At 44.2% G+C, this 16,077-nt stretch overlaps 7 non-coding genes and 1 pseudogene across 7 annotated transcripts; all 8 read right to left on the bottom strand.

The window, feature by feature from the left end:
- Positions 1-887: 887 nt before the first annotated feature.
- On the bottom strand, positions 888-1,078 carry LOC141205893 (U2 spliceosomal RNA). Its single transcript, XR_012276565.1, has one exon. It is a non-coding gene; the product is annotated as a U2 spliceosomal RNA (small nuclear RNA).
- A 1,115-nt stretch (positions 1,079-2,193) lies between these two features.
- Positions 2,194-2,384, bottom strand: LOC141205892 (U2 spliceosomal RNA). The gene has a single exon (XR_012276564.1). It is a non-coding gene; the product is annotated as a U2 spliceosomal RNA (small nuclear RNA).
- Positions 2,385-3,499: 1,115 nt separating this feature from the next.
- On the bottom strand, positions 3,500-3,690 carry LOC141205891 (U2 spliceosomal RNA). The gene has a single exon (XR_012276563.1). It is a non-coding gene; the product is annotated as a U2 spliceosomal RNA (small nuclear RNA).
- Positions 3,691-4,805: 1,115 nt separating this feature from the next.
- On the bottom strand, positions 4,806-4,996 carry LOC141205890 (U2 spliceosomal RNA). Its single transcript, XR_012276562.1, has one exon. It is a non-coding gene; the product is annotated as a U2 spliceosomal RNA (small nuclear RNA).
- Positions 4,997-6,111: 1,115 nt separating this feature from the next.
- Positions 6,112-6,302, bottom strand: LOC141205889 (U2 spliceosomal RNA). Its single transcript, XR_012276561.1, has one exon. It is a non-coding gene; the product is annotated as a U2 spliceosomal RNA (small nuclear RNA).
- A 1,115-nt stretch (positions 6,303-7,417) lies between these two features.
- On the bottom strand, positions 7,418-7,638 carry LOC141206308 (U2 spliceosomal RNA; annotated as a pseudogene).
- A 6,104-nt stretch (positions 7,639-13,742) lies between these two features.
- LOC141205887 (U2 spliceosomal RNA) lies at positions 13,743-13,933 on the bottom strand. The gene has a single exon (XR_012276559.1). It is a non-coding gene; the product is annotated as a U2 spliceosomal RNA (small nuclear RNA).
- A 1,115-nt stretch (positions 13,934-15,048) lies between these two features.
- Positions 15,049-15,239, bottom strand: LOC141205886 (U2 spliceosomal RNA). The gene has a single exon (XR_012276558.1). It is a non-coding gene; the product is annotated as a U2 spliceosomal RNA (small nuclear RNA).
- Between the last annotated feature and the right edge of the window lie 838 nt (positions 15,240-16,077).

Raw genomic sequence — 16,077 nt, 5'->3', positions numbered from 1 at the left:
ACCGTTGGAAGGGAGGAGAACCAATTAAGGCGGGGGGTGGGGTGGAACGAGCAGCTGTCTACCCTTAGCAGGAGGGCTCCTGATTACATACCTCTCCTGCTGCTGCTGCTGCTGGCTGTCCAGCAGCAGACTGAAGGTGGCTGCTGCTGTGCACAGGTATATAAAGGCTCAGAGCCTATTATGACACGCGCAGCCAGCGTTCCATTGCCACATTCCATCTACTGCAGGCAGGATACCTGGCTGGCTGAATGTCGCTGAGAAGCTCACAGAGACCGCCATAAGCAACAGCTTAACAGAATGCCACAGACTAATCAACCAAACTTTTTGGGTTGGGTTCTCTTTTATAGTCTGCAGGCATTAAATGAAAGAAGTCAGTGTTCCAGCAGAAGGAGACAACGTTTCAGAAAAGGCATTGTAGCAAACCAAAAAAGAAATTTTATGCGCAGCAGAGTAACCAGCGCACATACCTGTTAGCTCAGGTGAGTTTAAAAGGCTGCTGTTGATAACAAGGGCATTTGCTAAATAGATGGTGTGTGTGCAACAATATACTGAAAGGTCAATTATATTGTGCAGCTTATCTCACCACCTGTAGTTATTTAGGTGAAAGCTCCAAAATGCTTGCCTAATATGTCTGTTTATCCAAAAGGAAGTAAAAAGGGAGAGCTAGAAAGATAGCATTGCATCACATTACATGGCAATGCAATGCACAGTTGCTGAAGTTGAACCAAAATGAGCTTGTAATCTGGCTTCTGCAACTTTGAACATGAAAAATCCAATGAGGAGAAGAAAAGCAAAGCCAAAGAGTCCATCCCCAAATCCGACAAACAAGCAAAATGAACAAAAAACATTGAATTCAATTCTTTCTGATTTTAGAAACTGCATTAAAGAAGGGGTGCACCGGTCCTGGAGATACTGCAATACCAGGTCAATGCGTGGAGTGGACAGAGCAAGCTCTTTTTCCATCTCCCTGTTCTAAAAATCCATTTAATATATGGTCCCCAGATAGGGGACGTATCAGATATTAAACTGATAAGAACAGATACTACACTTGATCTTAGCCAAAAGGCCGAGAAGCGATAACCAGAATTGGTTTCAAACTACGGAGCCACCCAAGGATCCTGAAAAGTCCATTTGTGGAGATGAGCTCCTGGACTCCCGTTAAGAAGACATGTTGTCAACCTCTAGATCCCTTACATGCCTGCACTTTTCGGCTTGCTGCTGCTGCAATCCACGCGTTTTAGATCTGCATAACTCCACCTCTTTAAACACAGCACCTTCACCCCCTGCTGTTCCCACCCGCCTCAACACCGTTGGAAGGGAGGAGAACCAATTAAGGCGGGGGGTGGGGTGGAACGAGCAGCTGTCTACCCTTAGCAGGAGGGCTCCTGATTACATACCTCTCCTGCTGCTGCTGCTGCTGGCTGTCCAGCAGCAGACTGAAGGTGGCTGCTGCTGTGCACAGGTATATAAAGGCTCAGAGCCTATTATGACACGCGCAGCCAGCGTTCCATTGCCACATTCCATCTACTGCAGGCAGGATACCTGGCTGGCTGAATGTCGCTGAGAAGCTCACAGAGACCGCCATAAGCAACAGCTTAACAGAATGCCACAGACTAATCAACCAAACTTTTTGGGTTGGGTTCTCTTTTATAGTCTGCAGGCATTAAATGAAAGAAGTCAGTGTTCCAGCAGAAGGAGACAACGTTTCAGAAAAGGCATTGTAGCAAACCAAAAAATAAATTTTAAGCGCAGCAGAGTAACCAGCGCACATACCTGTTAGCTCAGGTGAGTTTAAAAGGCTGCTGTTGATAACAAGGGCATTTGCTAAATAGATGGTGTGTGTGCAACAATATACTGAAAGGTCAATTATATTGTGCAGCTTATCTCACCACCTGTAGTTATTTAGGTGAAAGCTCCAAAATGCTTGCCTAATATGTCTGTTTATCCAAAAGGAAGTAAAAAGGGAGAGCTAGAAAGATAGCATTGCATCACATTACATGGCAATGCAATGCACAGTTGCTGAAGTTGAACCAAAATGAGCTTGTAATCTGGCTTCTGCAACTTTGAACATGAAAAATCCAATGAGGAGAAGAAAAGCAAAGCCAAAGAGTCCATCCCCAAATCCGACAAACAAGCAAAATGAACAAAAAACATTGAATTCAATTCTTTCTGATTTTAGAAACTGCATTAAAGAAGGGGTGCACCGGTCCTGGAGATACTGCAATACCAGGTCAATGCGTGGAGTGGACAGAGCAAGCTCTTTTTCCATCTCCCTGTTCTAAAAATCCATTTAATATATGGTCCCCAGATAGGGGACGTATCAGATATTAAACTGATAAGAACAGATACTACACTTGATCTTAGCCAAAAGGCCGAGAAGCGATAACCAGAATTGGTTTCAAACTACGGAGCCACCCAAGGATCCTGAAAAGTCCATTTGTGGAGATGAGCTCCTGGACTCCCGTTAAGAAGACATGTTGTCAACCTCTAGATCCCTTACATGCCTGCACTTTTCGGCTTGCTGCTGCTGCAATCCACGCGTTTTAGATCTGCATAACTCCACCTCTTTAAACACAGCACCTTCACCCCCTGCTGTTCCCACCCGCCTCAACACCGTTGGAAGGGAGGAGAACCAATTAAGGCGGGGGGTGGGGTGGAACGAGCAGCTGTCTACCCTTAGCAGGAGGGCTCCTGATTACATACCTCTCCTGCTGCTGCTGCTGCTGGCTGTCCAGCAGCAGACTGAAGGTGGCTGCTGCTGTGCACAGGTATATAAAGGCTCAGAGCCTATTATGACACGCGCAGCCAGCGTTCCATTGCCACATTCCATCTACTGCAGGCAGGATACCTGGCTGGCTGAATGTCGCTGAGAAGCTCACAGAGACCGCCATAAGCAACAGTTTAACAGAATGCCACAGACTAATCAACCAAACTTTTTGGGTTGGGTTCTCTTTTATAGTCTGCAGGCATTAAATGAAAGAAGTCAGTGTTCCAGCAGAAGGAGACAACGTTTCAGAAAAGGCATTGTAGCAAACCAAAAAAGAAATTTTAAGCGCAGCAGAGTAACCAGCGCACATACCTGTTAGCTCAGGTGAGTTTAAAAGGCTGCTGTTGATAACAAGGGCATTTGCTAAATAGATGGTGTGTGTGCAACAATATACTGAAAGGTCAATTATATTGTGCAGCTTATCTCACCACCTGTAGTTATTTAGGTGAAAGCTCCAAAATGCTTGCCTAATATGTCTGTTTATCCAAAAGGAAGTAAAAAGGGAGAGCTAGAAAGATAGCATTGCATCACATTACATGGCAATGCAATGCACAGTTGCTGAAGTTGAACCAAAATGAGCTTGTAATCTGGCTTCTGCAACTTTGAACATGAAAAATCCAATGAGGAGAAGAAAAGCAAAGCCAAAGAGTCCATCCCAAAATCCGACAAACAAGCAAAATGAACAAAAAACATTGAATTCAATTCTTTCTGATTTTAGAAACTGCATTAAAGAAGGGGTGCACCGGTCCTGGAGATACTGCAATACCAGGTCAATGCGTGGAGTGGACAGAGCAAGCTCTTTTTCCATCTCCCTGTTCTAAAAATCCATTTAATATATGGTCCCCAGATAGGGGACGTATCAGATATTAAACTGATAAGAACAGATACTACACTTGATCTTAGCCAAAAGGCCGAGAAGCGATAACCAGAATTGGTTTCAAACTACGGAGCCACCCAAGGATCCTGAAAAGTCCATTTGTGGAGATGAGCTCCTGGACTCCCGTTAAGAAGACATGTTGTCAACCTCTAGATCCCTTACATGCCTGCACTTTTCGGCTTGCTGCTGCTGCAATCCACGCGTTTTAGATCTGCATAACTCCACCTCTTTAAACACAGCACCTTCACCCCCTGCTGTTCCCACCCGCCTCAACACCGTTGGAAGGGAGGAGAACCAATTAAGGCAGGGGGTGGGGTGGAACGAGCAGCTGTCTACCCTTAGCAGGAGGGCTCCTGATTACATACCTCTCCTGCTGCTGCTGCTGCTGGCTGTCCAGCAGCAGACTGAAGGTGGCTGCTGCTGTGCACAGGTATATAAAGGCTCAGAGCCTATTATGACACGCGCAGCCAGCGTTCCATTGCCACATTCCATCTACTGCAGGCAGGATACCTGGCTGGCTGAATGTCGCTGAGAAGCTCACAGAGACCGCCATAAGCAACAGTTTAACAGAATGCCACAGACTAATCAACCAAACTTTTTGGGTTGGGTTCTCTTTTATAGTCTGCAGGCATTAAATGAAAGAAGTCAGTGTTCCAGCAGAAGGAGACAACGTTTCAGAAAAGGCATTGTAGCAAACCAAAAAAGAAATTTTAAGCGCAGCAGAGTAACCAGCGCACATACCTGTTAGCTCAGGTGAGTTTAAAAGGCTGCTGTTGATAACAAGGGCATTTGCTAAATAGATGGTGTGTGTGCAACAATATACTGAAAGGTCAATTATATTGTGCAGCTTATCTCACCACCTGTAGTTATTTAGGTGAAAGCTCCAAAATGCTTGCCTAATATGTCTGTTTATCCAAAAGGAAGTAAAAAGGGAGAGCTAGAAAGATAGCATTGCATCACATTACATGGCAATGCAATGCACAGTTGCTGAAGTTGAACCAAAATGAGCTTGTAATCTGGCTTCTGCAACTTTGAACATGAAAAATCCAATGAGGAGAAGAAAAGCAAAGCCAAAGAGTCCATCCCAAAATCCGACAAACAAGCAAAATGAACAAAAAACATTGAATTCAATTCTTTCTGATTTTAGAAACTGCATTAAAGAAGGGGTGCACCGGTCCTGGAGATACTGCAATACCAGGTCAATGCGTGGAGTGGACAGAGCAAGCTCTTTTTCCATCTCCCTGTTCTAAAAATCCATTTAATATATGGTCCCCAGATAGGGGACGTATCAGATATTAAACTGATAAGAACAGATACTACACTTGATCTTAGCCAAAAGGCCGAGAAGCGATAACCAGAATTGGTTTCAAACTACGGAGCCACCCAAGGATCCTGAAAAGTCCATTTGTGGAGATGAGCTCCTGGACTCCCGTTAAGAAGACATGTTGTCAACCTCTAGATCCCTTACATGCCTGCACTTTTCGGCTTGCTGCTGCTGCAATCCACGCGTTTTAGATCTGCATAACTCCACCTCTTTAAACACAGCACCTTCACCCCCTGCTGTTCCCACCCGCCTCAACACCATTGGAAGGGAGGAGAACCAATTAAGGCGAGGGGTGGGGTGGAACGAGCAGCTGTCTACCCTTAGCAGGAGGGCTCCTGATTACATACCTCTCCTGCTGCTGCTGCTGCTGGCTGTCCAGCAGCAGACTGAAGGTGGCTGCTGCTGTGCACAGGTATATAAAGGCTCAGAGCCTATTATGACACGCGCAGCCAGCGTTCCATTGCCACATTCCATCTACTGCAGGCAGGATACCTGGCTGGCTGAATGTCGCTGAGAAGCTCACAGAGACCGCCATAAGCAACAGTTTAACAGAATGCCACAGACTAGTCAACCAAACTTTTTGGGTTGGGTTCTCTTTTATAGTCTGCAGGCATTAAATGAAAGAAGTCAGTGTTCCAGCAGAGGGAGACAACGTTTCAGAAAAGGCATTGTAGCAAACCAAAAAAGAAATTTTAAGCGCAGCAGAGTAACCAGCGCACATACCTGTTAGCTCAGGTGAGTTTAAAAGGCTGCTGTTGATAGCAAGGGCATTTGCTAAATAGATGGTGTGTGTGCAACAATATACTGAAAGGTCAATTATATTGTGCAGCTTATCTCACCACCTGTAGTTATTTAGGTGAAAGCTCCAAAATGCTTGCCTAATATGTCTGTTTATCCAAAAGGAAGTAAAAAGGGAGAGCTAGAAAGATAGCATTGCATCACATTACATGGCAATGCAATGCACAGTTGCTGAAGTTGAACCAAAATGAGCTTGTAATCTGGCTTCTGCAACTTTGAACATGAAAAATCCAATGAGGAGAAGAAAAGCAAAGCCAAAGAGTCCATCCCAAAATCCGACAAACAAGCAAAATGAACAAAAAACATTGAATTCAATTCTTTCTGATTTTAGAAACTGCATTAAAGAAGGGGTGCACCGGTCCTGGAGATACTGCAATACCAGGTCAATGCGTGGAGTGGACAGAGCAAGCTCTTTTTCCATCTCCCTGTTCTAAAAATCCATTTAATATATGGTCCCCAGATAGGGGACGTATCAGATATTAAACTGATAAGAACAGATACTACACTTGATCTTAGCCAAAAGGCCGAGAAGCGATAACCAGAATTGGTTTCAAACTACGGAGCCACCCAAGGATCCTGAAAAGTCCATTTGTGGAGATGAGCTCCTGGACTCCCGTTAAGAAGACATGTTGTCAACCTCTAGATCCCTTACATGCCTGCACTTTTCGGCTTGCTGCTGCTGCAATCCACGCGTTTTAGATCTGCATAACTCCACCTCTTTAAACACAGCACCTTCACCCCCTGCTGTTCCCACCCGCCTCAACACCGTTGGAAGGGAGGAGAACCAATTAAGGCGGGGGGTGGGGTGGAACGAGCAGCTGTCTACCCTTAGCAGGAGGGCTCCTGATTACATACCTCTCCTGCTGCTGCTGCTGCTGGCTGTCCAGCAGCAGACTGAAGGTGGCTGCTGCTGTGCACAGGTATATAAAGGCTCAGAGCCTATTATGACACGCGCAGCCAGCGTTCCATTGCCACATTCCATCTACTGCAGGCTGGATACCTGGCTGGCTGAATGTCGCTGAGAAGCTCACAGAGACCGCCATAAGCAACAGTTTAACAGAATGCCACAGACTAATCAACCAAACTTTTTGGGTTGGGTTCTCTTTTATAGTCTGCAGGCATTAAATGAAAGAAGTCAGTGTTCCAGCAGAAGGAGACAACGTTTCAGAAAAGGCATTGTAGCAAACCAAAAAAGAAATTTTAAGCGCAGCAGAGTAACCAGCGCACATACCTGTTAGCTCAGGTGAGTTTAAAAGGCTGCTGTTGATAACAAGGGCATTTGCTAAATAGATGGTGTGTGTGCAACAATATACTGAAAGGTCAATTATATTGTGCAGCTTATCTCACCACCTGTAGTTATTTAGGTGAAAGCTCCAAAATGCTTGCCTAATATGTCTGTTTATCCAAAAGGTAGTAAAAAGGGAGAGCTAGAAAGATAGCATTGCATCACATTACATGGCAATGCAATGCACAGTTGCTGAAGTTGAACCAAAATGAGCTTGTAATCTGGCTTCTGCAACTTTGAGCATGAAAAATCCAATGAGGAGAAGAAAAGCAAAGCCAAAGAGTCCATCCCAAAATCCGACAAACAAGCAAAATGAACAAAAAACATTGAATTCACTTCTTTCTGATTTTAGAAACTGCATTAAAGAAGGGGTGCACCGGTCCTGGAGATACTGCAATACCAGGTCAATGCGTGGAGTGGACAGAGCAAGCTCTTTTTCCATCTCCCTGTTCTAAAAATCCATTTAATATATGGTCCCCAGATAGGGGACGTATCAGATATTAAACTGATAAGAACAGATTTTTTTTTTTTTTTTTTTTTTTTTTTTTTTTAAAACCACTCAGGTTTAGATATAAGCAAACAGTTAACCAGACTTCGTCATAAGTTATACTGCCACTTCATAAACATCATTGTGGTTTCTTTATTAAAGTATTATTCAACAAAAATACAAACAAGTAATCCTATGCCAGAGAAATTTCCAGAAAAAATATCAACGGTATTTAACCATATCCTGCCACTTAAGGTATTTCCACACACCTTCAGAATCTGTTCCACCACCACCACCTTCTCTTGTATCCCACAAATAGATTACATATAGTCTTGCTAAGATCAACCTAATACAATCATTTACTGTTAAATTTACTCTTTTAAACACACACAAATTTCTCACATCCCATAAGCTCTCCTGCACACACACCATAATAAACCACATCATCCTTTCTAGGCCACGACGACTAGCACCAAAACCAAACATAGCCACTCTCCAATCAATAAACTTCACACCAGCAACCCCTTTACACAGTCCACCCACACCTTTCCACACATCATACGCAAAATTACAATCCCACATAAGGTGCCTCACCGTCTCATTCGCTCCACAACCATCCCTTGGACATACTGCAGATCTTATGAGATCTCTTTTCTTCTGAAAATCCCTCACTGGCAAAATATTATGAAGGCCCATCCATACTATATCTCGCTGTCTATTCGACACACCTTGAATGCTTAACTTCTTCCATACCCGCGCAACTTCCATAGAACGCAATCCCACCACATTACTCTCACACTCATTCACACACATCTTCCCCATCACCTTCTTAACAAACGTAAAGTCTTTCATTGCAACTGCTAACAAATCATTCTTCCTCACAAACTTCTCAATCAAACCATACCACTCAGGACACTTAAAAGCAACAGGCACATTCTTATCACGCTTCACCCAATTCAGACCATACAGCATCCATCCAGCCAAATACTTACACATAAATGCCCCTTTATTATTCTTCCCAATCAAAATGACCGTAGTCTTAATAAAATGCAATGTTAGAAACACTTCAATATTCGGAAACTTCAGTCCCCCATACAAATATTGCTTAAACAAAATCTCTCTCTTAAGTCTTTCCATCCTACTGCCCCAAAAAAACACAAAAATTAGTTTCTCCACTTTTTTAATTTTCCTATAGGGCACTGGAAAAATACAAGAAACATAAAGCAAAATAGGGAGAATAACAGCCTTAATAATAAGAACCTTCCCTACCAAAGACAAAGAACGTAACTTCCAAAAATTCATCTTCCGCACAATCCGCTCACCACATTCATCCCAACTCTCATAACCTTTCAAATCATCATTAAAAAAAACTCCCAACACTTTAATTGCACCATCCACACCAGCCACACCATCCATCTTAATCCTATTGTCACCAAAACATTTAAACATGCATTTGTTCCAATTCACACGAAACGCTGACGCGCCACAAAAAAAATTCAACAACAATTTTACTCTCTCCATAGAGGCCACACTCTCACTCACCACTACTACATCATCCATATATCCTAAGACTTTCACAGTCATTCCACCACTCCCTGGCACTAACAAACCACGCACCACTTTCTCTTTCCGAATCATACACAGCTGTGGCTCAATCACACACACAAATAATACCGGTGACATGGGACAACCTTGCCTCACACCAGACCTAATACACACTTTCTCACTCAAAAACCCATTCACCAGAAATTCACTCACCACCTCCCCATACAATCCTCTCACGGCACGCACAAATTTCTCCGGAAAACCCATTCTACGCAAAACCTCAAATAGAAACACATGAGACACGCGATCAAACGCCTTTTCAAAGTCAACAGCCATCACCATACACTTCTGCTTTCTTACTTTACAATCCCACAACACATCTCTTAAAAGACACAGATTATCCGTCATACATCTACCAGGCACTGCACACACTTGATCTTTACCAATCACATCAGCTATAACCACACGCATCCGACACGCCAAAATTTTACTGAATACCTTGTAATCGGCGTTCAGAAGCGTAATTGGCCTCCAATTACTCAAACACCTTTTATCCCCTTTCTTATGGATTAAGACCACCACTCCCTCCTTCATTGAACCCGCAAGCATCCCATTCTCCCACATAAACTGACACACTTCCACTAAATCCATACCCATCACTTCCCACATCATAACATATAGCTCCACAGGCAAACCATCCTTCCCAGGCGTCACATTTTTCCTTGCACCAAACACCGCTTTCTTAACTTCCTCCTCAATCACTGCCTCACATAGACCAGAACATCCATCCTTATCCACCTTACAATCCAAAGTCTTAAGCACTTCTTCTTTCAAACTCTCATCCACCCACTTCCTGCCAAACAACTCAGCATAAAACGTGACCACTTCCTTCATTACATCCTCCCCACTCACACAAACACCATCCACATCAAAAATCTCCTCCATACCCTCCTTCTTACCATTTATTTTTTTAAAGAAATATCTTGAACACTTTTCATCTTTATCAAGATGGACCACCTTTGACCTAAAAATTATTTCCCTTCCCTTCCTCTCCAAAGTCCTCTTCAAATCCTCTCTCGCACTTCTTAACAAATCATCCACATCCACACCACACATCCTCATTTTCTCCAGCCATTCCACCCTCATCATTAAATCTTTATATTGACTCCTAACCATGGCAGCCTTTTTATAGCCCCATCGACGAAAAAACTTTTGCACTTCATGCTTCATCCAATCCCACCACACCAACACACTTTCAAACTTACTCTTTTGAGATTTACACCAACTATATTTTTTCTTAAAATCATTCACAATTCTCTCATCCTCAAGCAAACTCACATTCAATTTCCACACACCTCTCCCATGCACCCGCCTTAAATCCCCTCTAAACTCACCTTTCAGGCACACATGGTCCGAAAAAGGAACTGAAAATTGAGAAAAACCATCACATATTATATTTTTAGAAAAAAACATCCTATCAATCCTAGATGTTATCCCACCCCTGTCAGCTTTATAGGTTGGTGGTGGTGGCTTCCTCAAATAAACCTCAGCAGCATCAAAAAAGAAAAAATCAGAAATAATGTTTGCCAATTTTTTTCCTGAGGCTTCAACTTTCCCCTCAGTTACACAGTTAAAATCACCTGTTACTATCACAGGGATCCTACCAGGTAATTCTAAACATAATTTATCTAATAAACTTAACCTGTCTTCTTTTTTTGTAGGACCATAAATATTTATAATTTTAACTTTCCACCCCCTCCCACACACAACTGCAGAGATGCAACGACCCACCTCTATTACCTTATAATATTCAAAAACAAAATTTCTATTATTTAATACTATCCCAACTCCATCATTTTTATTCCCACTAGAGCCAGACCAGATATGCTGGCCATATGGCCAATCAGCGTCTTCCAGGGGTTCTTCTATACCACACTCCTGTAGACACATAATATCAAAAGAATGGTTATGTAAGAAGTCCAGAATCACAGATCTTCTAACTCTAGACTTTAAAAGTCTTACATTAAGGGACGCAATGTCCCAATTTGGTTTAGAGACCATTCTTTGGCTCAAAAACCAGAAACACCAGTCTCAGCAAAAAAACATGCCTTCCTTATCCTTTGTCATCCGGCGAACTCCCACTTAGCTGAAAGATAGTGGACTCCAAATTCTCCTCCAGGTAAGCCGTTGACGCAGGAGAAAGAGAAACCACTGGGTAATCCCGCTCACTCACCGGACTTGCCACGCATTGGCTACTTGATGGTTCAGACAACCGGGCCCTTTTATTCTTAGCGCGGTCCGGTTCCTCAGAAGACCTCACCCCAGTCTCAGTGAAGTCTCCTTGACCTCCAGCTCCCTCTTCATCCATACTTTCACTGCTCCAACTGAGAGCCGGGTCCCCTGGGATTTCCAAGGCTCCCTCACGTTCTTCACAAAAGGAGTCAATGAAACCCCCCTGATAGGAAGAAATGTCCATCTCAGCTGCCAGAACCTCTTCCACTCTCCCGGGCTCCACCAGTAGGTCAGCAGACGCCCTCACTGGAGCAGTCTCCACACGCTGTTCCACTACCTTCAACCTGGAAGAAACTGCGGCCTCAGGTGCCACACTCTTAGGCCTCGGAGAGTTCGAGACCACCTCAGAGTATGCCCTTGCCTTGCCCTCGTTCGCACGACGAGTACAATCCTTAAAGGCATGCCCCTCCATACCACAAGCATTGCAAACAATTGGATTGGTACAGTCCTTAGCAACATGCCCACTTTGGTTGCACTTGGAGCAAACAGGCACAGCAGTACAAACCTCTTGTAAGTGTCCGTACTTCTTACATTTCCTGCAAAAAACTGGGGCCTCAGGAAAGAAGAGAATACCCCTATCTCTCCCGATAGAGAAACTTTGGGGAGGGTAATGAACACCTCCAGGCTCCGAAGAACTTTCCCCAAATCTGACAAAATATCTGTATTTGCCAGTCCATAAGTTCTCCTCGTTCATGATTTTGTGACTGTTGCTCACAAAGTCACAATGCCTCTTAAGAAAAGTCGCAATGTCATGTTCGTGCACAAAGGGATTATACATAAATATGACTAGGGGAACATCACCTTTGGAGTACAAGACTGTAAAAGTCAAACCATGCAAGGTTGGATTCTTCTCCTGCTCCCTCAACTTCTTATACAGGTTCCGGCAAGCCGCCATAGATTGTAGCACCAAGACATACCGTCCTTCTTTCCGGGATTCCTGCAGGCAGACGATGTTTTCTCTTGTCACTTCCAGGATTTTGAAGATCACCTCGTGCACCATATACGACAGATTGAAACGCTCTCTGACAGCAGCATCAACTTCAATGCGGAATGCATTGCGAACCCGATTGTCATCGGTCCCAGCATAGCGTATCTTCACGCCCATTATGATCACTCTCTCGTTCCTCCTCGTTCTCCCCCTAAAGCAGCAACCGGCTTAAGCCATCAAGATGGCGATGCCGGAAGGCCAAGGGAAAACACTCAAGGACCCCAGACAAGACACTTGGTCTTAGCCAAAAGGCCGAGAAGCGATAACCAGAATTGGTTTCAAACTACGGAGCCACCCAAGGATCCTGAAAAGTCCATTTGTGGAGATGAGCTCCTGGACTCCCGTTAAGAAGACATGTTGTCAACCTCTAGATCCCTTACATGCCTGCACTTTTCGGCTTGCTGCTGCTGCAATCCACGCGTTTTAGATCTGCATAACTCCACCCCTTTAAACACAGCACCTTCACCCCCTGCTGTTCCCACCCGCTTCAACACCGTTGGAAGGGAGGAGAACCAATTAAGGCGGGGGGTGGGGTGGAACGAGCAGCTGTCTACCCTTAGCAGGAGGGCTCCTGATTACATACCTCTCCTGCTGCTGCTGCTGCTGGCTGTCCAGCAGCAGACTGAAGGTGGCTGCTGCTGTGCACAGGTATATAAAGGCTCAGAGCCTATTATGACACGCGCAGCCAGCGTTCCATTGCCACATTCCATCTACTGCAGGCAGGATACCTGGCTGGCTGAATGTCGCTGAGAAGCTCACAGAGACCGCCATAAGCAACAGTTTAACAGAATGCCACAGACTAATCAACCAAACTTTTTGGGTTGGGTTCTCTTTTATAGTCTGCAGGCATTAAATGAAAGAAGTCAGTGTTCCAGCAGAAGGAGACAACGTTTCAGAAAAGGCATTGTAGCAAACCAAAAAAGAAATTTTAAGCGCAGCAGAGTAACCAGCGCACATACCTGTTAGCTCAGGTGAGTTTAAAAGGCTGCTGTTGATAACAAGGGCATTTGCTAAATAGATGGTGTGTGTGCAACAATATACTGAAAGGTCAATTATATTGTGCAGCTTATCTCACCACCTGTAGTTATTTAGGTGAAAGCTCCAAAATGCTTGCCTAATATGTCTGTTTATCCAAAAGGAAGTAAAAAGGGAGAGCTAGAAAGATAGCATTGCATCACATTACATGGCAATGCAATGCACAGTTGCTGAAGTTGAACCAAAATGAGCTTGTAATCTGGCTTCTGCAACTTTGAACATGAAAAATCCAATGAGGAGAAGAAAAGCAAAGCCAAAGAGTCCATCCCAAAATCCGACAAACAAGCAAAATGAACAAAAAACATTGAATTCAATTCTTTCTGATTTTAGAAACTGCATTAAAGAAGGGGTGCACCGGTCCTGGAGATACTGCAATACCAGGTCAATGCGTGGAGTGGACAGAGCAAGCTCTTTTTCCATCTCCCTGTTCTAAAAATCCATTTAATATATGGTCCCCAGATAGGGGACGTATCAGATATTAAACTGATAAGAACAGATACTACACTTGATCTTAGCCAAAAGGCCGAGAAGCGATAACCAGAATTGGTTTCAAACTACGGAGCCACCCAAGGATCCTGAAAAGTCCATTTGTGGAGATGAGCTCCTGGACTCCCGTTAAGAAGACATGTTGTCAACCTCTAGATCCCTTACATGCCTGCACTTTTCGGCTTGCTGCTGCTGCAATTCACGCGTTTTAGATCTGCATAACTCCAGCTCTTTAAACACAGCACCTTCACCCCCTGCTGTTCCCACCCGCCTCAACACCGTTGGAAGGGAGGAGAACCAATTAAGGCGGGGGGTGGGGTGGAACGAGCAGCTGTCTACCCTTAGCAGGAGGGCTCCTGATTACATACCTCTCCTGCTGCTGCTGCTGCTGGCTGTCCAGCAGCAGACTGAAGGTGGCTGCTGCTGTGCACAGGTATATAAAGGCTCAGAGCCTATTATGACACGCGCAGCCAGCGTTCCATTGCCACATTCCATCTACTGCAGGCAGGATACCTGGCTGGCTGAATGTCGCTGAGAAGCTCACAGAGACCGCCATAAGCAACAGTTTAACAGAATGCCACAGACTAATCAACCAAACTTTTTGGGTTGGGTTCTCTTTTATAGTCTGCAGGCATTAAATGAAAGAAGTCAGTGTTCCAGCAGAAGGAGACAACGTTTCAGAAAAGGCATTGTAGCAAACCAAAAAAGAAATTTTAAGCGCAGCAGAGTAACCAGCGCACATACCTGTTAGCTCAGGTGAGTTTAAAAGGCTGCTGTTGATAACAAGGGCATTTGCTAAATAGATGGTGTGTGTGCAACAATATACTGAAAGGTCAATTATATTGTGCAGCTTATCTCACCACCTGTAGTTATTTAGGTGAAAGCTCCAAAATGCTTGCCTAATATGTCTGTTTATCCAAAAGGAAGTAAAAAGGGAGAGCTAGAAAGATAGCATTGCATCACATTACATGGCAATGCAATGCACAGTTGCTGAAGTTGAACCAAAATGAGCTTGTAATCTGGCTTCTGCAACTTTGAACATGAAATATCCAATGAGGAGAAGAAAAGCAAAGCCAAAGAGTCCATCCCAAAATCCGACAAACAAGCAAAATGAACAAAAAACATTGAATTCAATTCTTTCTGATTTTAGAAACTGCATTAAAGAAGGGGTGCACCGGTCCTGGAGATACTGCAATACCAGGTCAATGCGTGGAGTGGACAGAGCAAGCTCTTTTTCCATCTCCCTGTTCTAAAAATCCATTTAATATATGGTCCCCAGATAGGGGACGTATCAGATATTAAACTGATAAGAACAGATACTACACTTGATCTTAGCCAAAAGGCCGAGAAGCGATAACCAGAATTGGTTTCAAACTACGGAGCCACCCAAGGATCCTGAAAAGTCCATTTGTGGAGATGAGCTCCTGGACTCCCGTTAAGAAGACATGTTGTCAACCTCTAGATCCCTTACATGCCTGCACTTTTCGGCTTGCTGCTGCTGCAATCCACGCGTTTTAGATCTGCATAACTCCACCTCTTTAAACACAGCACCTTCACCCCCTGCTGTTCCCACCCGCCTCAACACCGTTGGAAGGGAGGAGAACCAATTAAGGCGGGGGGTGGGGTGGAACGAGCAGCTGTCTACCCTTAGCAGGAGGGCTCCTGATTACATACCTCTCCTGCTGCTGCTGCTGCTGGCTGTCCAGCAGCAGACTGAAGGTGGCTGCTGCTGTGCACAGGTATATAAAGGCTCAGAGCCTATTATGACACGCGCAGCCAGCGTTCCATTGCCACATTCCATCTACTGCAGGCAGGATACCTGGCTGGCTGAATGTCGCTGAGAAGCTCACAGAGACCGCCATAAGCAACAGTTTAACAGAATGCCACAGACTAATCAACCAAACTTTTTGGGTTGGGTTCTCTTTTATAGTCTGCAGGCATTAAATGAAAGAAATCAGTGTTCCAGCAGAAGGAGACAACGTTTCAGAAAAGGTATTGTAGCAAACCAAAAAAGAAATTTTAAGCGCAGCAGAGTAACCAGCGCACATACCTGTTAGCTCAGGTGAGTTTAAAAGGCTGCTGTTGATAACAAGGGCATTTGCTAAATAGATGGTGTGTGTGCAACAATATACTGAAAGGTCAATTATATTGTGCAGCTTATCTCACCACCTGTAGTTATTTAGGTGAAAGCTC

Source organism: Phyllobates terribilis, unplaced genomic scaffold, assembly GCF_046119375.1.
Source record: "Phyllobates terribilis strain yellow unplaced genomic scaffold, ASM4611937v1 Scaffold_142__1_contigs__length_4687701, whole genome shotgun sequence".
Taxonomy (NCBI): Eukaryota; Metazoa; Chordata; class Amphibia; order Anura; family Dendrobatidae; genus Phyllobates; species Phyllobates terribilis.
The sequence above is the reverse complement of the archived record's forward strand: the minus strand, read 5'-3'. Positions and strand labels throughout refer to the sequence as shown.